Raw genomic sequence first — 24,068 nt, forward strand, 5'->3', positions numbered from 1 at the left:
CGACTTTAGTCAACACCTGTATAGCATGTATATATGTATAAGTATATACCCGTGATCAACTCCTGAGTGATCACGGCCCGATAGTATAGCATGGCAGACGGACAAGAAGGTATGGCCACTGATGATAAACTAGCATCCTATACTAAGCATTAGGATTGCATGTAAGGTAACAATAGTAGTAGCAAGGACAGGCTATGCATCAGGGTAGGATTAACGGAAAGCAGTAACATGCTACACTACTCTAATGCAAGCAGTATAGAGGAGAGTAGGCGATATCTGGTGATCAAGGGGGGCTTGCCTGGTTGCTCTGGCAAGAGAGAGGGGTCGTCAACACCGTAGTCGAACTGGGGTCGCCGGCAGTCTCGGGGTCTACCGGAAAGAAGTAACGGAGGGGGAACACAATAAATAACAAAGCAATCAATGTAACAAAAAGCAAGATGCGGCATTACGTTGTGCTAGGGGTGACCTGACGCGGTACGAGGTGATACCGGTGAAGGGGGGGACATCCGGGAAAATATCCCCGGTGTTCCGTGTTTTCGGGCAGAGGAGCCGGAGGGGGAAAGTTGCGAGTTCGATAGGTTAGGGATGTGTGGCGGACGAACGGGCTGCGTATCCGGGTTCGTCTCGTTGTTCTGAGCAACTTTCATGTACAAAGTTTTTCCACCCGATTTATGGTTTACTTTATATTAATTTTTTAAGTTTTTAAATCATTTTCTAGAATTAACAGAATTAATTAAATACTAAAATACATTTCTGACATCAGCACGACGTCAGCAGTCAACCAGTCAGTTGATTGGGTCAAACTGACACGTGGGTCCTACTGTCATTGACTAAGACTAATTAAACAGGTTAATTAGTTTCATTAGTAATTAGGTTAACCTAACTAAGATTAATTAAGTTAATTAATTAATAATTTAATTGTTTTTAATTATTTATTTATCTATTATTATTTTTAAAATTCTCTTTTTTTTCTAAAAACGTTCTGGTACTGGGGCGGGGCCCGGCTGTCATTGGGCCAGGGCCTTAACGGGTTCGGGCGCGACCATCGGGCACGGCCGCGGCCGACGGCGAGGGCACCGTGGAGGCGGGCGCGGCTGTCGGCGGTGAGCAGCACGACGAAGAAGCAGCGGCAGCAGCTGCGAGGGCGAGCCCCCGGGCGTGACGCGGGGCTTGGCCGCCGCGGGGGAAGCAGCAGGGGGTGCGGTGGGGATGGCGATTGGCGAGCAGCGAGAGGGGCAGTAGCAAGCACGCTGTGGGAGCGGCAGGGGAAGACGGCAGCAGGGGAAAGGCCAGGCGCGGCCATGGCGGGTCCAACACGAGTCCGGCGAGCTGGGCGGCATCAGACACGGTGGGACGGTAGCCGAGCGAAGGCAGCAACAGCACGAGGTGGACGCGGTCAGGGGCGGCGGTGCGCTCCGCAGGCGGCGCTCGTGGGGTGCGTCGGGCGCGAGCTGGGTGGCGGGCGCGGCCCCAGGGCGGCAGCGAGCGCGAGATGATGCGGGCGAGCGCACGGGAGTGGACGAGGGGCGCGGCGTCTGCGGCGACGGCGACCAGCGTGGTGCGGTACACGGGACAGAGAGGAGGGGAGTGGAGGCCAGGGGGCCTCACCGGTGGATGCAGGGGGTTGGCAGTGGGCTCGAGCTCGAGGGGGAGGACGGGGATGAGGCGACGCAGGGGAGGACGACGTTGATGGCGTCCAACAAGGAGGAGGGCGGCGACACAGCTCCGGGCGGCGGGGATCGGCGGTGGCATCGGCGCGGTTCGGTTCCCCCGATCCCGATCTGGATCGGGGATAGGAGGAGAGGGCCGTGAGAGTGGGGTGGGGATCGTGCGGGGGAGTGTTAACACTGGGGATTAGGGTTTCAGGGTAGTGGGAGATAAGGTAGGGTGGGGTGGGCCGGTTAGGGCCAGATGGGCTGGCCAGCTGGGTCGTCTGGCCCAGTTGGCCGGGGGGTCCTTCTCTTTTATTTTGTTTTCAGTTTTGTTCTTTTCTTTTTATTTATTTAGTTTCCTCTAAGTTTCTGTTTTATAAAAATTACCACTAGAACCTAAACCTGCATTTATAATTATACTACTGCCACAACAATTATTTACCCAAAACAAAATAGTTTAATATTTAATAAAATCCAATGTGTAATTATTTAATTGTTTTGACTACTGTTTTAATTACCTAATTGCATTTAAACCTTTTGTAACAATATGGTTTCTCCACCATTACTAATTATGCATTATTTGGCTCACTCCGAACATTTTAGTTTTAATATTTGAAAACTTTTATTGTTTGCTAGAATTTGAATTTGAATTCGAATCGATTTCAAACTAGCGCGAGATTAGCAACTGTAACCGTGGTGACGTGGCATCATTAACGTGGGATTACTGTAGCTAATTATCCGGGCGTCACAAATCTCCTCTACTACAAGAAATCTCGTCCCGAGATTTAAGAGATGGAGTAAGGGGGAAGTTCTAGTTACGAAATTCTAACGGATCTTCTCGAAGAAGTTAATCCCTTTCGTTGATGTCTTCAATTCTTCATTCCAATGCATCATGATGAAGTTGTCTTCCTTCGGGAACTCTATCATACTTACGAAGGGATAAGGGGTATTACGGAAGAACGGACCGCTACAATGTTTGCTTATCTAGTAGACAACATCAGGGAAGGTGGCGGAAAGTAACTCTCGTATTGAAACTTAAGACATTATCGAGAGCAAAATGAGGAGGTGTCATGAGAAGTTTCGAGCGGGCAGGCAGTCGTTCGATGGCCTAATCAGAAGGTAAAAGGGGTTCAGAGCAACTAGAATTAGTATTGCGTCTGATACAAGAATAGATCACTAGGAAGGTGGTCCGTGAATTACATATGAAGTCAAGCGCGAGGAATAACTTTGACAAAAGGGTGTACAGGAGAGTCAGGTTTCGATCCTGTGGAACTTTGGGTTATGGGCCCGCCATGTGGGTTAAAAGTAGGAGGAGCGGTGACATCTGGCACGGTCATGATAGCAAGGCATGTCAGAGGGTAGCCTGTTAGTTATGTCGGCAACAACGTCGGTACCAAGGGCGAGGGACGAAGAGAACCATTTTCCCGCTCGTTGAACGAGGCGGACCACTAGGCAAAGTTCTCGTCCATCGGTGGTTACCGGAATGTCAACAACAATAGTATCACTGTCTTACTGACAGAGTTGTACACTGAGGTGCTTATAAAAGCAGTGACGTATTACTGCTTAGATCATATAAACCTCAAGAAGGTTAAACAGAACAATGGAAAGGAAAATGTGTTTAAACACATATTTCAGGGGTATATCCTTCCCAAGAACAAACAGAGTATGATATCCAAGACCGGATAGAAGGTAGAAAACCACTTAAGTAAGGGGAGAGAAATTTCATGACATTACCCATACAACGGTGTTTAGATAATGGAGCAAGAATCATTTAGCATTGGGCTTCAAATGTTCTAAAAAAATCGGAGTACCACAGACATGCTTCGAGATAGCATTGACATGGTCTTCAAGCAAAGGTTGGACTTGGATACACAAAGGATTCATCAGGAACAACTTATATACTAAGTCTTACAATTTCCACATGGAGGAACGGTTAACATTGCTAACAAGGAAACTATAACAACAAGTCCTCCGGCGAGGTGTGATAGGCATGACATCACCTTACCGATATATAAGGACCAATGTAATAATTCTTCGAAATATGTTCTGACCATCATATCTGACCGAGATTCAGATCTGATTGGTGCCAGGATGCCTCAGACTCGGGATGCCTGAGAAGAAAAGGTACAACACAATTGACGAGACAACATTGTAAGATTCTCGGGAAATGTACTATGGAAGCGAGTTCTGAAACAAGAGTTCATCATTAAAACCAAGGAGAGGATGAAGAGGTGGTTGATGAACTCAACGACAATTCATTGAGATTTTCAAAAGATGGATTTCCACACTTCTGTGAACAAGGAGATAACATTTGTCGGATCAAATGATATAAGGATGTATGATCGAGGAAAACATGCACAATTAAGCATTGATTGAAAAGTGGACCCCAAATTATGGTCTTAGGTAGCATGATCAATGTTAGAAAGGTGATTCAACAAGCAATAGTCTAAGAATGAAATATCGACCATTAACTTGAAAGCAATAGGGTTGCTAGAAACATGAACAAATTTGTGTTGAACGGCAGGCAATAAAGTGGTTGATGATAACACAAATCATCGAGGGCAAGGAGGGTACTTCTCATCATGAATTCAATTGATATCTTGGAAGGGGTCAAAATGTTGATGATGATCACGACACATTTGTCGAGAGGTTTCAAGAAGATATAACCGATCGGCGATGACATCAAGTTAACGGAATGATGAAGCGAGAAGTTATTGAAACCATAGGTACGACACAAACTTGAAATCAAGCTTGTCATTCAAGGACAATTGTTATGACGAGGAAGATCGACGTAAGATTAGCTCACCTAGAAATTTTTGCTCTAGGAAGAAGGACCAGGTAGCACAGTTAAAAATTAACCCAATAATGGTATAGCCGATCAGGCTAGGAATGACTTGAAGGATTATTAAACTCATAAGCAACGAAAATTAATTAGGGTTATCGAACCGGAATGCTGAATCGGTTCACATATCGGTGTTCTCGGTTGACGACAACCCAGAACCCAGAAAAATTGGAATCAGTGAGAAATAACAGTTAATGAAGAACCCATAAGAAGTTATGCAGTCCCATGATATTATCAAGATATCATAGTGTAATACTCGACAGTAGATCAAAGTAAAGGTTGGACAGGCGCAACGATCTGCACAAGAGAAGTACTCCAACTTGTCCAAGAAATGGTATTAAGGAGAAAATATGGTCGGAACCTTGATTGCAAATGACCAAACATAGATACAGGACGAACTTATAACAAGGGGATTATTATCATTTACAAGAAGCTTCGATGATAAGTTTCACATTGGGTCCATGGGCATGAACGCAAAGGCTCAAGGTCGACTCCCACTTCTTCCATGCATAACCTTTCATTTTACTTCTCGCTTTTGATGAAGCTGTAGTGTAGAAATTTTATCTAGCAAAATACCAGAAGAGTATGACTCATGAAAACCTTCGAGTTCACACATAATAAGGAAGGCATAGGTTCAACCCAACGGGGTATCGTGGAAACATATGCCACAAGCTTCAATAGTAAATACCACCAGCTCGAAAACAGAGCATGGTTGAGAAAGCAGAGGATACAATTTACCAAAGGCTTTATATATCCGTGGAAAGGCTCACAAGGTTACTTGAATATGATGGACACCATCGGATAATAATCCAACAAGAGGTCTAGTGGTCTACAAAGGAGCTGATTTGAGTATCGTTACTCTATCAAAGGAAGAAGGAATGCATGTGCATCAGATTATAGAAACAACTGACTAATCAAAGCTCAAATGCAAAGGAATTATGAATTCCAAGACAAGGGATCAGAAGCAATGCTCTGATTAGGGATGGATAAGTTGAATAGCCTTAGGGGTACAATCAATGCCAATTTGAGTGGTCGAGATCCAGCTCATGTCCGGAATGACGTCTGAATCAGAAGGATAAATTCCAGGGAACAACGGATGATTGTGTGCATTCACACACATGTTGAATCAACAGGATCAGAATGACAATCACAAATGTTTTTAAATTAAATTGCTAGACCAATGGAATTAACCGAAATGCAAGTATGCAAGAATTCCAGGAACAACAGGCTGTTGAGGATTTTCGAAAGATCAAATATTACTTTGAAGTATTTTGCGGAACACAAGAACAACTGGGAATGAGTGGATACTTAATAAGTGCGAGGAATTACCCATAGGGGTATTTCTACGACAAGGAGCTACAAGGCAGTGGTACAAGGGATTCTTAAAAGTCGGAGAGCAATTTGATGCATCTTGTAACAATAAGAGAAACTCAGAGTAATTGTATGAACAAAAAGTGTATGTCATTACCCATATGGATATATCGGTAGTAGGGAATTGAAAAGCAGAGGGCACAAGGGTCTCAGGAATGATCGAAGAGCATTTTCAAAATCTTCTGGTGCAGTAGACGATCGTCTGTGATAAGGGGCTCTCCGGGAGAAGTAGTTACGAGAATCTAGAGTCAGATTTAGTAAAATCATTTAACCCGAATAGAAGAGATGTCAGAGTCCCAGAATATAGGTCGAGGAATAAAAGATCCTAAAACCACCCAAATGGCGACGTGGGCCCGTAAGGCACACAGCCATGTTAGTAAAAGTTTTGCAATGTCTAGACTCGACTTCGACCAAGGAGTGTGGAAGGGGGATTCCTACAGGCAGTCGGCTCTGATACCAACTTGTGAGGCCCCCGATTCAACCTTACACTAATCATACACGCAAACGTGTACGATTAAGATCAGGGACTCACGGTAAGATATCACAACACAACTCTACAAATAAAAATAAGTCATACAAGCATCATATTACAAGCCAGGGGCCTCGAGGGCTCGAATACAAGAGCTCGATCATAGACGAGTCAGCGGAAGCAACAATATCTGAGTACAGACATAAGTTAAACAAGTTTTCCTTAAGAAGGCTAGCACAAACTGAGATACAGATCGAAAGAGGCGCAGGCCTCCTGCCTGGGATCCACCTAAACTACTCCTGGTCGTCGTCAGCGGGCTGCATGTAGTAGTAGGCACCTCCCGAGTAGTAGTAGTCGTCATCAACGGTGGCATCTGGCTCCTGGACTCCAACGTCTGGTTGCAGCAATCGGATATAGGAAAGGGGAAAAGGGGGAGAAAAGCAACCGTGAGTACTCATCCAAAGTACTCGCAAGCAAGGAGCTACACTACATATGTATGCATTGGTATCAAATGGAATAAGGGTATCATATGTGGACTAAACTTTAGAATGCCGGAATAAGAGGGGGATATCTAGTCCTTTCGAAGACTACGCTTCTGGTAACCTCCATCTTGCAGTAGAAGAGAGTAGATGGTAAGTTCACCAAGTAGCATCGCATAGCATAATCCTAACCGATGATCCTCCCCTCATCGCCCTGTGAGAGAGCGACCACTTGTTGTATCTGGCACTTGGAAGGGTGTGTTTTATTAAGTATCCGGTTCTAGTTGTCATAAGATCAAGGTACAACTCCAAGTCGTCCTGTTACTGAAGATCACGGCTATTCGAATAGATTAACTTCCCTGTAGGGGTGCACCACATAACCCAACACGTTCGATCCCATTTGGCCGGACACACTTTCCTGGGTCATGCCCGACCTCGGAAGATCAACACGTCGCAGCACTACCTAGGCACAACAGAGAGGTCAGCACGCCGATCTAAATCCTATGGCGCAGGGGTCTGGGCCCATCGCCCATTGCACACCTGCATGTTGCGTACGCGGCCGGTGAGCAGACCTAGCAACCTCCATTACAAAGGAAGTTGCGTTACGCGGTCCAACCCGGTGCGCGCCGCTCAGTCGCTGACGTCACAAAGGCTTCGGTTGATACCACAACGTCGAGTGCCCATAACTGTCCCCGCGTAGATGGTTAGTGCATATAGGCCAGTAGCCAGACTCAAATCAAATACCAAGATCTCGTTAAGCGTGTTATTCTGAAATAACCACGGACGCCGACCAGGGCCACGCCCACCTCTCTCCTAGGTGGTCTCAACCTGCCCTGTCGCTTCGTCACAAAGTAACCATCGGGGGCCTTCGGGAACTCAGGCCCACCTCTACCGGGATGGAGCCACCTGCCCCTTCAGCCCCCAACATCGGAAACACTCGCGGGTACTCCTACGAGCCGACCCGACTTTAGTCAACACCTGTATAGCATGTATATATGTATAAGTATATACCCGTGATCAACTCCCGAGTGATCACGGCCCGATAGTATAGCATGGCAGACGGACAAGAAGGTATGGCCACTGATGATAAACTAGCATCGTATACTAAGCATTATGATTGTAGGTAAGGTAACAACAGTAGTAGCAAGGACAGGCTATGCATCAGGGTAGGATTAACGGAAAGCAGTAACATGCTACACTACTCTAATGCAAGCAGTATAAAGGAGAGTAGGCGATATCTGGTGATCACGGGGGGGGCTTGCGTGGTTGCTCTGGCAAGAGAGAGGGGTCGTCAACACCGTAGTCGAACTGGGGTCGCCGGCAGTCTCGGGGTCTACTAGAAAGAAGTAACGGAGGGGGAACACAATAAATAACAAAGCAATCAATGTAACAAAAAGCAAGATGTGGCATTACGTTGTGCTAGGGGTGACCTGACGCGGTACGAGGTGATACCGGTGAAGGGGGGAACATCCGGGAAAATATCCTCGGTGTTTCGCGTTTTTGGGCAGAGGAGCCGGAGGGTGAAAGTTGCGAGTTCGATAGGTTAGGGATGTGTGGCGGACGAACGGGCTGCGTATCCGGGTTCGTCTCGTCGTTCTGAGCAACTTTCATGTACAAAGTTTTTCCATCCGAGCTACGGTTTATTTTGTATTAATTTTTTAAGCTTTTAAATCATTTTCTAGAATTAACAGAATTAATTAAATACTAAAATACATTTCTGACATCAGCACGACGTCAGCAGTCAACGAGTCAGTTGACTGGGTCAAACTGATGCGTGGGTCCTACTGTCATTGACTAAGACTAATTAAACAGGTTAATTAGTTTCATTAGTAATTAGATCACCTAACTAAGATTAATTAAGTTAATTAATTCCTTAATTAATTAATTAATTAATTAATATTTTAATTGTTTTTAATTATTTATTTATCTATTATTATTTTTAAAATTCTCTTTTTTCCTAAAAACGTTCTGGTACTGGGGCGGGGCCCGGCTGTCATTGGGCCAGGGCCTTATCGGGTTCGGGCGCGACCATCGGGCATGGCCGCGGCCGACGGCGAGGGCACCGCGGAGGCGGGCGCGACTGTCGGGGGTGAGCAGCACGGCGAAGAAGCCGCGGCAGCAGCTGCGAGGGCGAGCCCCCGGGCGCGACGCAGGGCTTGGCTGCCACGGGGGAAGCAGCAGGGGGTGCGGTGGGGATGGCGATTGGCGAGCAGCGAGCGGGGCAGTAGCAAGCACGCAGTGGGAGCGGTAGGGGAAAGGCCAGGCGCGGCCATGGCGGGTCCAACACGAGTCGGACGAGCTGGGCGGCATCAGACATGGCGGGACGGCAGCGGAGCGAAGGCAGCAACAGCACGGGGTGGACGCGGTCAGGGGCGGCGGTGCGCGCCGCGGGCGGCGCTCGTGGGGTGCGTCGGGCGCGAGCTGGGTGGCGGGCGCGGCCCCGGGGCGGCAGCGAGCGCGGGATGATGCGGGCGAGCGCACGGGAGTGGACGAGGGGCGCGGCGTCTGCGGCGACGGCAACCAGCGTGGTGCGGTACACGAGACAGAGAGGAGGGGAGTGGAGGCCGGGGGCCTCACCGGTGGTTGCAGGGGGTTGGCAGTGGGCTCGAGCTCGAGGGGGAGGACGGGGACGAGGCGACGCAGGGGAGGACGACGTTGATGGCGTCCAACGAGGAGGAGGTCGGCGACGCAGCTCCGGGCGGCGGGTATCGGCGGTGGCGTCGGCGCGGTTCGGTTCCCCCGATCCCGATCTGGATCGGGGATAGGAGGAGAGGGGCGTGAGAGTGGGGTGGGGATCGCACGAGGGAGTGTTGACACTGGGGGTTAGGGTTTCAGGGTAGTGGGGGATAAGGTAGGATGGGGTGGGCCGGTTAGGGCCAGATGGGCTGGCCAGCTGGGTTGTCTGGCCCAGTTGGCCGGGGGGGTCCTTCTCTTTTATTTTGTTTTCAGTTTTGTTCTTTTCTTTTTATTTATTTAGTTTCCTCTAAGTTTCTGTTTTATAAAAATTACCACTAGAACCTAAACCTGCATTTATAATTATACTACTGCCACAACAATTATTTACCCAAAACAAAATAGTTAATATTTAATAAAATCCAATATGTAATTATTTAATTGTTTTAACTACTGTTTTAATTACCTAATTGCATTTAAACCTTTTGTAACAATATGGTTTCTCCACCATTACTAATTATGCATTATTTGGCTCACTCCGAACATTTTAGTTTTAATATTTGAAAACTTTTATTGTTTGCTAGAATTTGAATTTGAATTCGAATCAATTTCAAACTAGCGCGAGATTAGCAACTGTAACCGTGGTGACGTGGCATTATTAACGTGGGATTACTGTAGCTAATTATCCGGGCGTCACACCCAGCTTCTAAAATCAAGCCGCACAGGATGAACCTTTATTTGGGGCCTAAAAGCAATTTTGAAAAACACGCATTTTTCCTAAATTCAAATAAAATAGCAAATAAAACCAAAATAAATTCTTATTTGATTTTTTTATTAAATCCTCAATATTCCTTTATTTTGGGAAAGTCATTTTATTCCCTCTCTCATTATTTTTTTAATAGAAATAATTGAAGATAAAATAAATAAAATCAAATGATCCTATTTTCAAAATTTGAGACAACTCAAATATGAAAATAACGAAATCCCCAACTCTCTCCGAGGGTCCTTGAGTTGCGTGAAATTTCTAGGATCAACCAAAATGCAATAAATATGATATGCAATGATGGTCTAGTGTATAACATTCCAAATTGAAAATTTGGGATGGTACATCCTTCCTCGATCCACACGCTGATTTGACCGGGTATCACCAGACCCTCCGTGGATGACTGCACAAGTGGACCTGACCCAGCAGCTTGCTCGAGGATGTCTAAGAAAAAGGAAACCAATACGCCAATCCGATATGACCCTGCAGACGAAATTCCTGTCGGTCTCGTAAGAAAACGGCAGCAGGAACGATGCAACCCTAAATTCTCCTTGTTAATCTCGCATCTGTCCACTCCAAAGTTTAATCATGACTTAGACCACCGAACCGACGAACTTGCCAACTCCACAATTGTTTCGTACTGAGTCTTCTTTATCTGACGAAATCGCGAGCTTCTCGAACCCTAGGAGATATCCCTCCAAGAACTCATCACCACCGTGCGCAAGCCCCACGGTGGGCGCCAACTGTCGTGGAAACGTCACGGCAGATGTCCTAGTGCGAGGACTTAGTCATGAGGCCAACGCATCTATGCGGTAGCTTGAAGGGGTTGATCGGAATTGAGAGACGCAACACGCAAGACGAAGATTTAGGCAGCTTCGGGCCCCGTGAAACATCATCCGGTAACAACCCTACATGATGTTTGTGGCTAAGTCTCATTATCATCACGAGGGAGTCGCCGTAAACCGGCTCTCCTCTAATTGTGTCTATCCCTAGAGATTGTTTGTTGCTTGTCCCCCTTTGGGGAGCCCTGCCCCCCTTATACATGTTGAAGGGGCGGGCTACATGACTAGTCCTAGTAGGATTAGGATTAACCTATTACAAGTGGAGTCCTAGTCTTGCTTCCTTTGTAGGAGAATATTCCTTATGCCTTTCCTCTTAAACCGGCCCATCATAAATGTGAGCTGGCCTTCTGGGCCTTGGCTCTAGTATTCTATCTGACCCGCCGTTAGGGGCATCCGTGAGTCGCCAGGTTCGTGAGTCGCCACTCCGGTGGGTTACCAATGAAAACACCAAGCCCGGCTGGGTCATACTTCCGGCCGGGTCATACCGCGGGGTATATCCCCAACACTACGCGCATGCTCCTAGGGGGATAGATTGGTAGGAAAAAACCACCGCTCATCCCTGGCCGCCACTCATAAGGAAGACAATCAATAAATAAATCATGCTCCGACTTCATCACATTATGGTTCACCATATGTGCATGTTATGGGAATCACAAACTTTAACACAAGTATCTCTCAAATTCACAACTACTCAACTAGCATGACTCTAATATCACCATTTTCATATCTCAAAACAATCATCAAGTATCAAACTTCTCATAGTATTCAATACACTTTATATGAAAGTTTTTATTATACCCATCATGGATGCCTATCATATTAGGACTAATTTCATAAACAAAGCAAATTACCATGCTGTTCTAAAAGACTCTCAAAATAATATAAGTGAAGCATGAGAGTTCATCTATTTCTTCAAAATAAAACCACTGTCGTGCCCTAAAAAGATATAAGTGATGCACTAGAGCAAATGACAAACTACTCCAAAAGATATAAGTGAAGATCAATGAGTAGTCGAATAATTATGCAACTATGTGAAGACTCTCTAACATTTAAGAATTTCAGATCTTGGTATTTTATTCAAACAGCAAGCAAAACAAAATAAAATAAAATGACGCTCCAAGCAAAACACATATCATGTGGTGAATAAAAATATAGCTCCTAGTAAAGTTACCGATGAACGAAGAAGAAAGAGGGGATGCCATCCGGGGCATCCCCAAGCTTAGGCTTTTGGTTGTCCTTGAATATTACCTTGGGGTGCCTTGGGCATCCCCAAGCTTAGGATCTTGCCACTCCTTATTCCATAGTCCATCAAATCATTACCCAAAACTTGAAAACTTCACAACACAAAACTTAACAGATAACTCGTAAGCTCCGTTAGTATAAGAAAATAAATCAGCACTTTTGGTACTGTTGTGAACTAATTCTAAATTCATATTGATGTAATATCTATTGTATTCCAACTTCTCTATGGTTCATACCCTCCGATACTACTCATAGATTCATCAAAATAAGCAAACAACACAATAAAAACAGAAACTGTCAAAAACAGAATAGTCTGTAGTAATCTATATCATTCGAATACTTCTGTCACTCCAAAAATTCTGAAATAAATTGGTAGACCTGAGGAATTTGTCTATTAATCATATGCAAAAATAATCAACCTAAACACACTCTCTAGTAAAAAAATGGCAGCTAATCTCGTGAGCGCAAAAGTTTCTGTTTTTTACAGCAAGATCGCAAAGACTTCACCCAAGTCTTCCCAAAGGTTATACTTGGCACAAACACTAATTAAAACATAAAACCACATATAAACAGAGGCTAGATGAATTATTTATTACTAAACAGGAGCAAAAGGCAAGGAACAAAAATAAAATTGGGTTGCCTCCCAACAAGCGCTATCGTTTAACGCCCCTAGCTAGGCATGATGATTTCAATAATGCTCACATAAAAGATAAGAATTGGAACACAAAGAGAGCATCATGAACAATATGACTAGCACATTTAAGTCTAACCCACTTCCTATGCATAGGTATTTTGTGAGAAAACAACTTGTGGGAACAATAATCAACTAGCATAGGAAAGCAAAACAAGCATAACTTTAAAACTTTAAGCACATAGAGAGGAAACTTGATATTATTGCAATTCCTACAAGCATATATTCCTCCCTCATAATAAAATTCAGTAGCATCATGAATGAATTCAACAATATAACCATCACATAAAGCATTATTTTCATGATGCACAAGCATAGAAATTTTATTTCTCTCCACATAAGCAAATTTATTCTCATTCAGAATAGTGGGAGTATCATAAGAAACTTGAATACTATAAATTGTTTCCACATTAAAAGAGTAATGTTCAGAAAAGGGGCAATCATAATCATGACAAGTTTTATAAATATAATCATCACTACTTTTTATAGCACAAGTGTCATCACAATAATCATCATAAGTAGAAACTTTGTTCTCATCATAATCAATTGAAACCTCTTCCAAGATAGTGGAATCATTAATAAATAAAGTCATGACCTCTCCAAATTCACTTTCATAATTGTCACAATAAGATTTAACACCCTCCAAAATAGTGGGATCATTACTTCCTAAAGTTGACACTCTTCCAAACCCACTTTCATCAATATAACCATCATAAATAGGAGGTATGCTATCATCATAATAAATTTGCATATCAAAACTTGGGAGGTTAAAAATACCATCTTCATGAAACATAGCATCCCCAAGCTTGGAATAAGCATTAATTGCAGCAAATACATTCTCAAACATGTCATTCTCATCAAACATAGCATCCCCAAGCTTGGGCCTTTGCATATCATAAGCATAATCACTCTCATAATTAATAGTATGGATAGCACTAATAGAATAGTAATTATCATCATCACAATGATTAATAGGAGCAACATCATTTGGGAGGAATACCTTTTTACCTTTACTTCTCCATCTTTTCTTTTTATTCTTCACATTAAGTATGGGTTTAACCCTCTTTTTGGAGCTCCTTATTAATGAGATTGGTTGAATAGAAGGCTCCTCCTCGTTACCTGATTCATCGTAAGAAATAATAGGAGGATATTGGGAAGTCTATTCCCTTTCATCAATATTCTCTTCATCTTCTAATGTTTTCTTGACTTTATGTAATTGGCAATATAAGGATTTTCAATGCAATTCACCGCACAATACATATAAATTTCCTCTAGATCAAAATCAAGAATTTTGTCACGGGCAAATTCTGGAATATCCTTAGTTATACATTTCATTTCTTCATAACCCAGAAGCAAACTAAGTTCATTATGATGTGCAAGGGAAATCAAGTCATCACAATTTTTGGACACGATTCGATCATGAAACATTTTTCATTGGATATTTAAATGATCATGTTCATTGCAAAGTTCACAAGGATGGATACGAAAATTGAAATTTTCAGCACAAACATCTAGCCTTTCTTGCAACCATTTAGTTTCTAAATACTTATGCCTCTTGCAAAATCTATCTTCCCTATTTGGTGTGTATTTGCAAACCCTATGCACTCCACAAAAGTTGACATGCTTATAAGAGACATTTTCATCATGACTAGTGCAATCATCATTAGTACTATGGATATTCAAAGAGTTCATACTAACAACATTGCAATCATGCTCATCATTCAAAGATTTAGTGCCAAACATTTTAATGCAATCTTCTTCTAGCATTTTGGCACAATTATCGGAATCCTTATTTTCATGAAAGATATTAAAAAGATGAAGCATATGAGGCACCCTCAATTCCATTTTTAAAATTTTCTTTTATAGACTAAACTAGTGATAAAACAAGAAACTAAAAGATTCGATTGCAAGATCTAAAGAAATACCTTCAAGCGCTAACCTCCCCAGCAACGGCGCCAGAAAAGAGCTTGATGTCTACTACACAACCTTCTTCTTGTAGACGTTGTTGGGCCTCCAAGTGCAGAGGTTTATAGGACAGTAGAAAATTTCCCTCAAGTGGATGACCTAAGGTTTATCAATCCGTGGGAGGCATAGGATGAAGATGGTCTCTCTCAAACAACCCTGCAACCAAATAACAAATAGTCTCTTGTGTCCCCAACGCACCCAATACAATGGTAAATTGTATAGGTGCACTAGTTCGGCGAAGAGATGGTGATACAAGTGCAATATGGATGGTAGACATAGGTTTTTGTAATCTGAAAATATGAAAACAGCAAGGTAACTAATGATAAAAGTGAGAGAAAATGGTATTGCAATGCTAGGAAACAAGGCCTATGGTTCATACTTTCACTAGTGCAAGTTCTCTCAACAATAATAACATAATTGGATCATATAACTATCCTTCAACATGCAACAAAGAGTCACTCCAAAGTCACTAATAGCGGAGAACAAACGAAGAGATTATTGTAGGGTACGAAACCACCTCAAAGTTATCCTTTCTGATCGATCTATTCAAGAGTCCGTAGTAAAATAACACGAAGCTATTCTTTCCGTTCAATCTATCCTAGAGTTTGTACTAGAATAACACCTTCAGACACAAATCAACCAAAACCCTAAATGTCACCGAGATACTCCAATGTCACCTCAAGTATCCGTGGGTATGATTATACAATATGCATCACACAATCTCAGATTCATCTATTCAACCAACACAAAGAACTTCAAAGAGTGCCCCAAAGTTTCTACCGGAGAGTCAAGACGAAAACGTGTGCCAACCCCTATGCATAAGTTCACGAGGTCACGAAACTCGCAAGTTGATCACCAAAACATACATCAAGTGGATCACGTGATATCCCATTGTCACCACAGATAAGCACATGCAAGACATACATCAAGTGTTCTCAAATCCTTAAAGACTCAATCCGATAAGATAACTTCAAAGGGAAAACTCAATTCATCACAAGAGAGTGGGGGGGGGGAGAAACATCATAAGATCCAACTATAATAGCAAAGCTCGCGATACATCCAGATCGTGCCAAATCAAGAATACGAGAGATCAAACACATAGCTACTGGTACATACCCTTAGCCCCAAGGGTGAACTACTCCCTCCTTGTCATGGAGAGCGCCGGGATGATGAAGATGGCCACCGGAGAGGGATTCCCCTCCCCCCCTCCGACAGGGTGCCGGAACGGGTCTAGATTGGTTTTCGGTGGCTACGGAGGCTTGTGGCGGCGGAACTCTCGATCTAGGTTTCTTTCTGGAAGTTTGGGGTTATATAAGAGGTGTTGGAGTCGGGAACAAGTCAAGGGGGTCCCCGAGGTGGCCACGAGGTAGGGGGCGTGCCCAGGGGGTACGGCACGCCCCCCACCCTTGTGGTGGCATCGGGACTCTTCTGGCCCATCTCCGGTACTCTGTGGGCTTCTTTTGGTCCAAAAATGATCTTCGTGAAATTTCAGGTCAATTGGACTTCGTTTGATTTTCCTTTTCTGCGATACTCAAAAACAAGGAAAAAATAGAAACAGGCACTAGGCTCTAGGTTAATAGGTTAGTCCCAAAAATCATATAAAATAGCATATAAATGCATATAAAACATCCAAGGTTGATAATATAATAGCATGGAACAATCAAAAATTATAGAAACGTTGGAGACGTATCAGTGGGCGCGCCCCCACCCTCGTGGACAGGGTGTGGGCCCCCTGACGTGGATTCTTTCGCCAGTATTTTTTGTAAATTCCAAAAATATTCCCCGTGAAGTTTCAGGTCATTCCGAGAACTTTTATTTCTGCACAAAAATAACACCATGGCAATTCTACTGAAAATAGCGTCAGTCCGGGTTAGTTCCATTCAAATCATGCAAGTTAGAGTCCAAAACAAGGGCAAAAGTGTTTGGAAAAGTAGATACGACGGAGACATATCAGCGGTCACCGTACAAATCAAACGAATCTTCTCCGACAACGGTCGGCAACCCACGACCGAAGAGCTGGCAATCGCCGAGAGCGTTCGAGCAACCGCCCGTTCCTCCGCCGCATAGCTTGCGACCACGGAGCCCGTCCAAGCCCAGATCGCATCCGCCCACGCCCAGCTCGTGGCGGCCTTTTCCAAAGAGATGGCAGACGCGGATGGTGAGATTCTTGCCGAGTATGGTGCGATGGATGCCATGGAGCCCCTTCCCTAGGAGACCGTCGGGCGCGAGCTGGACATGGAGGCGGCGGCAGAGATCGACGAGCACCAGCCATAGTAGTACTTTATGTTTTGTTTAATTAAGAGCGACGGTCTTTAATTTGTTAGAGTAATGTTTAGGTCAGCTAGCTCTATTTAATTGCTGAGCTTGCTTGATTAAGAAGTGTGGGTGTGATGTAGTCTCCTTTGTGTACCCAAATTATCCAATGACGTGGATGATCACTGTAACCATGGAAATTCGAACCAAATTTTTTGACTTTCAAACTCATCACACACGGGTTAAGCTATCTGAATCGTTTGTGGTGTTCACATATCATACACAGTTCTAAATAAGGGACCGTGTCTGATGACGCTTTGCGCACCAGTTTTTTCACTGAAGCGATTCCAAATTTTCGGCTTTCATGGAAATATCTACCTCCCCGCCCCTCCCCCTTACCAAAAGCCATATTTTCCCTGTTTCCGACTTCCTTTCCAAGTTGAAACCTTCACTCCTTGCTTGCAGCACCGCCTCCTCATCGGTGACCCTCCTTCATGCTGCTTGGCCTTGTCTATCCAGGCAGGTAATCCACACCTGACCCCCATCCTCCTCCTTCTTCCACATCCCACATGCCTCGACCGCCGGCGCGAGCGCGACACCTTCCACCCAAATCACCGACCCCTCCACCAAATAAGCGTCGCCCTAAGCCATGGTGCACGCAGTATAGCCAGGATCACAAGGAGCATTTGGTAGCGGAGAAGCAAATCGCGGCCGCATGCGCGGATGAGGTCGCGATGGCTGCCAATCATGCCGACCCCCAGATCTTGGAGGAGCACCTTGCCATTTGCTAGCTACGTCGGTTAAGTATGCTCGGTTTACCTGTTGCGTGTGCTGCTCCTGCCTTTTCTTCACAAATTCTAGTGAATTGTGCTATCTAATTTTAACATGCAATCTGTTGCTCTAGTGTATATGTGCTCACTTATTAATTGTTTTGTTAATTAGTTGTCGTCTTTAGTTAACTGTTTGGTTCAATTCTGCAAATGTGATGTTCAATTCTTCACGCTGCAATTTTGTATTGTCTTCCATGTAAGAAATAAATCGAATTTATTTTTACAAAATACATGAGAAACGAATACAATTACTATATTTCCAAGTTGTCAAGCATGCTTGGTTTGGTTATACATTGTGCAACGTGGTGCTGAGTTAACGTTTGGTTCATTTGTGTTGTGGTGTTTAGTTAATTGTTTGGTTCAATTCTGCAATGCGATGTTCAATAGTTGTGGGTGCATTATGTTATTGTATACCATGTGAGGAATAAATTGAATTTGACTGTAGTAAATACATGAGAAACAAATACAATTGCTACAATTGGCTGTAGTTAACTGTTTGGTTAACTATCTGATCTTCTATTAGGAGTATGTTATATTGTGCAATGTGGTGCTAAGTTAATGTTTGGTTCATTTATTGTGGTGTTTAGTTAACTGCTTGGTTCAATTCTGCAATGTGATGCCCAATTGTCGTGGGTAAAATTTTGTATTGTTGTGCATGTGAGGAATAAATCGAATTTGACTGCACTTAATACATGAGAAACATATACAAGTGCTATATTTCCTAGTTCTTAATCATGCTTGGTTCGGATAAATGGGTTTTCCATGTGGCTTGAATTAAGCTAATGAATCTGCAATGTGCTTATTTTTCATCAACATATTTTCCTGATAGCATGCGAACCCTTATTTAACCTGATGACTAACTACCTTATATGTGTTGCGGGGAATAATGGGAAGCACTAAGGTTTACAATCGAGGTTAGCACGTGCATGGTCCGTTGTCTAATAGCACATTATTGCGCAATTGCAAAACCATTCTAATATTTAGGTTTTTAACAATTTGGTCTTGCACATGTAGGTCCCGCTGTCAAAGGTTTTGACCCACTATTCGACCCTTTTGCATATGGCGAAATGAGTTATCCATGAATATCAATCAAATCAAGAAACTTAGAAAGATTGTTAGAATAAAGAAATTAGCGACAAAAAACAACAAAATCTTTGTCTGCACAATGAAGAAGACATCAGTTCAGTACAAGATCGTACTAACTATTATACCTTGCATTTTTTTTATTTCTTTGCCCCATTTCCAATATAGAGAAAATATTTATGCACATCCTTGTTTTCAGGCCTTTCCAAAGCAGTTCACTGATGATTACTTCTCAAACCACCTCTATGGTCAGGAGGCGAGGAAGGTTTTCATACAACGCCCACGGTTCAATATTGAAGTGTTCCTGAAGAGGACGAAGTGTTGGGGAATGTAGCAGAATTTTTAAAATTTTCTACGCATCACCAAGATCAATCTATGGAGTCATCTAGCAACGAGGGAGAGGAGTGCATCTACATACCCTTGTAGATCACGAGCGGAAGCATTCAAGAGAACGGGGTTGATGGAGTCGTACTCGTCGTGATCCAAATCACCGATGACCTAGCGCCGAACGGACGGCACCTCCGTGTTCAACACACGTACGGTTGGGAAGACGTCTCCTCCTTCTTGATCCAGCAAGGGGCAGGAGAGGTTGATGGAGATCCAGCAGCACAACGGCGTGGTGATGGAAGCAGCGGTGATCTCGGCAGGGCTTCGCCAAGCTCCAACGAGAGAGAGAGAGAGAGAGGTGTTACGAGGGGAGAGGGAGGCGCCAAGGGCTTGGGGTGCGGCTGCCCTCCCTCCCCCCACTATATATAGGGCCCCTAGGAGGGGCACCGGCCCTAGGAGATCCAATCTCCAAGGGGGCGGCGGCCAAGGGGGGGACTTGCCCCCCAAGTCAGGTGGGGCGCCCCCCACCCCTAGGGTTTCAACCCTAGGCGCAAGGGGAGGCCCATGGGGGGCTGGTTCCCCTCCTACTTCATCCCATGGGGCCCTCCGGGATAGGTGGCCCCACCCGGTGGACCCCCGGGACCCTTCCGGTGGTCCCGGTACAATATCGATTAACCCCGAAACTTTCCCGATGGCCGAAACTTGACTTCCTATATATAAATTTTCACCTCCAGACCATTCCAGAACTCCTCATGACGTCCGGGATCTCATTTGGGACTCCGAACAACTTTCGGGTTACCGCATACTAATATCTCTACAACCCTAGCGTCACCGAACCTTAAGTGTGTAGACCCTACGGGTTCGGGAGACATGCAGACATAACCGAGACGACTCTCCGGTCAATAACCAACAGCAGGATCTGGATACCCATGTTGGCTCCCACATGTTTCACGATGATCTCATCGGATGAACCACGATGTCGAGGATTCAATCAATCCCGTATTCAATTCCCTTTGTCAATCGGTACGTTACTTGCCCGAGATTCGATCGTCGGTATCCCAATACCTCGTTCAATCTCATTACCGGCAAGTCACTTTACTCGTACCGTAATGCATGATCCCGTGACCCAAACACTTGGTCACATTGAGCTCATTATGATGATGCATTACCAAGTGGGCCCAGAGATACCTCTCCGTCATACGGAGTGACAAATCCCAGTCTCGATCCGTGTCAACCCAACAGATACTTTTGGGGATACCTATAGTATACATTTATAGTCACCCAGTTACGTTGTGATGTTTGGTACACCCAAAGCACTCCTACGACATCCGGGAGTTACACGATCTCATGGTCTAAGGAAATGATACTTGACATTGGAAAAGCTCTAGCAAACGAACTACACGATCTTGTGCTATGCTTAGGATTGGGTCTTGTCCATCACATCATTCTCCCAATTATGTGATCCCGTTATCAGTGACATCCAATGTCCATGGTCAGGAAACCATGACTATCTATTGATCAACGAGCTAGTTAACTAGAGGCTTACTAGGGACATGTTATGGTCTATGTATTCACACATGTATTATGATTTCCGGATAACACAATTATAGCATGAATAATAGACAATTATCATGAACAAGGAAATATAATAATAATCATTTTAGTATTGCCTCTAGGGCATATTTCCAACAGTCTCCCACTTGCACTAGAGTCAATAATCTAGTTACATTGTGATGAATCAAACACCCATAGAGTTCTGGTGTTGATCATGTTTTGCTCGCGGAAGAGGTTTCGTCAACGGATCTGCGACATTCAGATCCGTATGTACTTTGCAAATATCTATGTCTCCATCTTGAACATTTTCACGAATGGAGTTGAATCGACGCTTGATGTGCCTGGTCTTCCTGTGAAACCTGGGCTCCTTGGCAAGGGCAATAGCTCCAGTGTTGTCATAGAAGAGTGTGATCGGCCCCGACGCATTGGGTATGACTCCTAGGTCGGTGATGAACTCCTTCATTCAGATTGCTTCATGCGCCGCCTCTGAGGCTGCCATGTACTCCGCTTCACATGTAGATCCCGCCACGACGCTCTGCTTGCAACTGCACCAGCTTACTGCCCCACCATACAAAATATACACGTATCCGGTTTGTGACTTAGAGTCATCCAGATCTGTGTCGAAGCTAGCGTCGACGTAACCCTTTACGACGAGCTCCTCGTCACCTCCATATACGAGAAACATATCCTTAGTCCTTTTCAGGTACTTCAGGATGTTCTTGACCGCTGTCCAATGTTCCGTGCCGGGATTACTTTGGTACATTCCTACCAAACTCACGGCAAGGTTTACATCAAGTCTGGTACACAACATGGCATACATGATAGACCCTATGGATGAGGCATAGGGGACGACACTCATCTTTTCTCTATCTTCTGCCGTGGTCGGGCATTGAGCTGAGCTCAATTTCACACCTTGCAACACAGACAAGAACCCCTTCTTGGACTGATCCATATTGAACTTCTTCAATATCTTATCAAGGTATGTGCTTTGTGAAAGACCTATGAGGCATCTCGATCTATCTCTATAGATCTTGATGCCTAATATGTAAGCAGCTTCTCCAAGGTCCTTCATTGAAAAACACTTATTCAAGTAGGCCTTAATACTGTCCAAAAGTTCTATATCATTTCCCATCAAAAGTATGTCATCCACATATAATATGAGAAATGCTACAGAGCTCCCACTCACTTTCTTGTAAACGCGGGCTTCTCCATAAGTCTGCATAAACCCAAACGCTTTGATCATGTCATTAAAGCGAATGTTCCAACTCCGAGATGCTTGCACCAGACCATAGATGGAGCGCTGGAGCTTGCATACCTTGTTAGCATTCTTAGGATCGACAAAACCTTCCGGCTGCATCATATACAATTCTTCCTTAAGAAAGCCGTTAAGGAATGTCGTTTTGACGTCCATTTGCCATATCTCATAATCATAGTATGCGGCAATTACTAACATGATTCGGGCGGACTTCAGCTTCGCTACGGGTGAGAAGGTCTCATCGTAGTCAACCCCTTGAACTTGTCGATAACCCTTAGTGACAAGTCGAGCCTTATAGATGGTAACATTACCATCCGCGTCCGTCTTCTTCTTAAAGATCCATTTATTTTCTATCGCTCGTCGATCATCGGGCAAGTCTATCAAAGTCCATACTTTGTTTTCATACATGGATCCTATCTCAGATTGCATGGCTTCAAGCCATTTGTTGGAATCTGGGCCCGCCATTGCTTCTTCATAGTTCGAAGGTTCACCGTTGTCTAACAACATGATTTCCAGGACAGGGTTGCCATACCATTCTGGTGTGGAACGTGTCCTTGTGGACCTTCGAAGTTCAGTAGCAACTTGATCTGAAGTACCTTGATCATTATCATTAACTTCCTCTCTAGTCGGTGCAGGCACCACAGGAACATCTTCCTGAGCTGCACTACTTCCCAGTTCAAGAGGCAGTACTTCATCGAGTTCTACTTTCCTCCCACTTACTTCTCTTGAGAGAAACTCTTTCTCCAGAAAGGACCCGTTCTTGGCAACAAAGATCTTGCCTTCGGATCTGAGGTAGAAGGTATACCCAATGGTTTCCTTAGGGTATCCTATGAAGACGCATTTTTCCGACTTGGGTTCGAGCTTTTCAGGTTGAAGTTTCTTGACATAAGCATCGCATCCCCAAACTTTTAGAAACGACAGCTTAGGTTTCTTCTCAAACCATAATTCATACGGTGTCTTCTCAACGGATTTAGACGGTGCCCTATTTAAAGTGAATGTAGCTGTCTCTAGAGCGTATCCCCAAAATGATAGCGGTAAATCAGTGAGTGACATCATAGATCGCACCATATCCAATGGAGTGCGATTACGACGTTCGGACACACCGTTACGCTGAGGTGTTCCAGGCGGTGTGAGTTGTGAAACGACTCCACATTTCCTTAAGTGCGTACCAAATTCGTGACTTCAATATTCTCCCCCATGATCTGATCGTAAGAATTTTATCTTTCGGTCACGTTGATTCTCTACCTCATTCTGAAATTCCTTGAACTTTTCAAAGGTCTCAGACTTGTGTTTCATCAAATAGACATACCCATATCTACTTAAGTCATCAGTGAGAGTGAGAACATAACGATAGCCACCGCGAGCCTCAACGCTCATTGGACCACACACATCAGTATGTATAATTTCCAATAAGTTGGTTGCTCGCTCCATTGTTCCAAAGAACGGAGTCTTGGTCATTTTCCCATGAGGCATGGTTCGCACGTGTCAAATGATTCGAAATCAAGAGACTCCAAAAGTCCATCTGTATGGAGCTTCTTCATGCGTTTGACACCGATGTGACCAAGGCGGCAGTGCCATAGATATGTGGGACTATCATTATCAATCTTACATCTTTTTGTATTCACACTATGAATATGTGTAACATCACGTTCGAGATTCATTAAGAATAAACCATTGACCAGCGGGGCATGACCATAAAACATATCTCTCATATAAATAGAACAACCATTATTCTCGGATTTAAATGAGTAGCCATCTCGTATTAAACAAGATCCAG

This window comes from Triticum urartu, chromosome 7A (assembly GCF_056163025.1).
Source record: "Triticum urartu cultivar PI428250 chromosome 7A, HENAU_Tu73, whole genome shotgun sequence".
Taxonomy (NCBI): domain Eukaryota; kingdom Viridiplantae; phylum Streptophyta; class Magnoliopsida; order Poales; family Poaceae; genus Triticum; species Triticum urartu.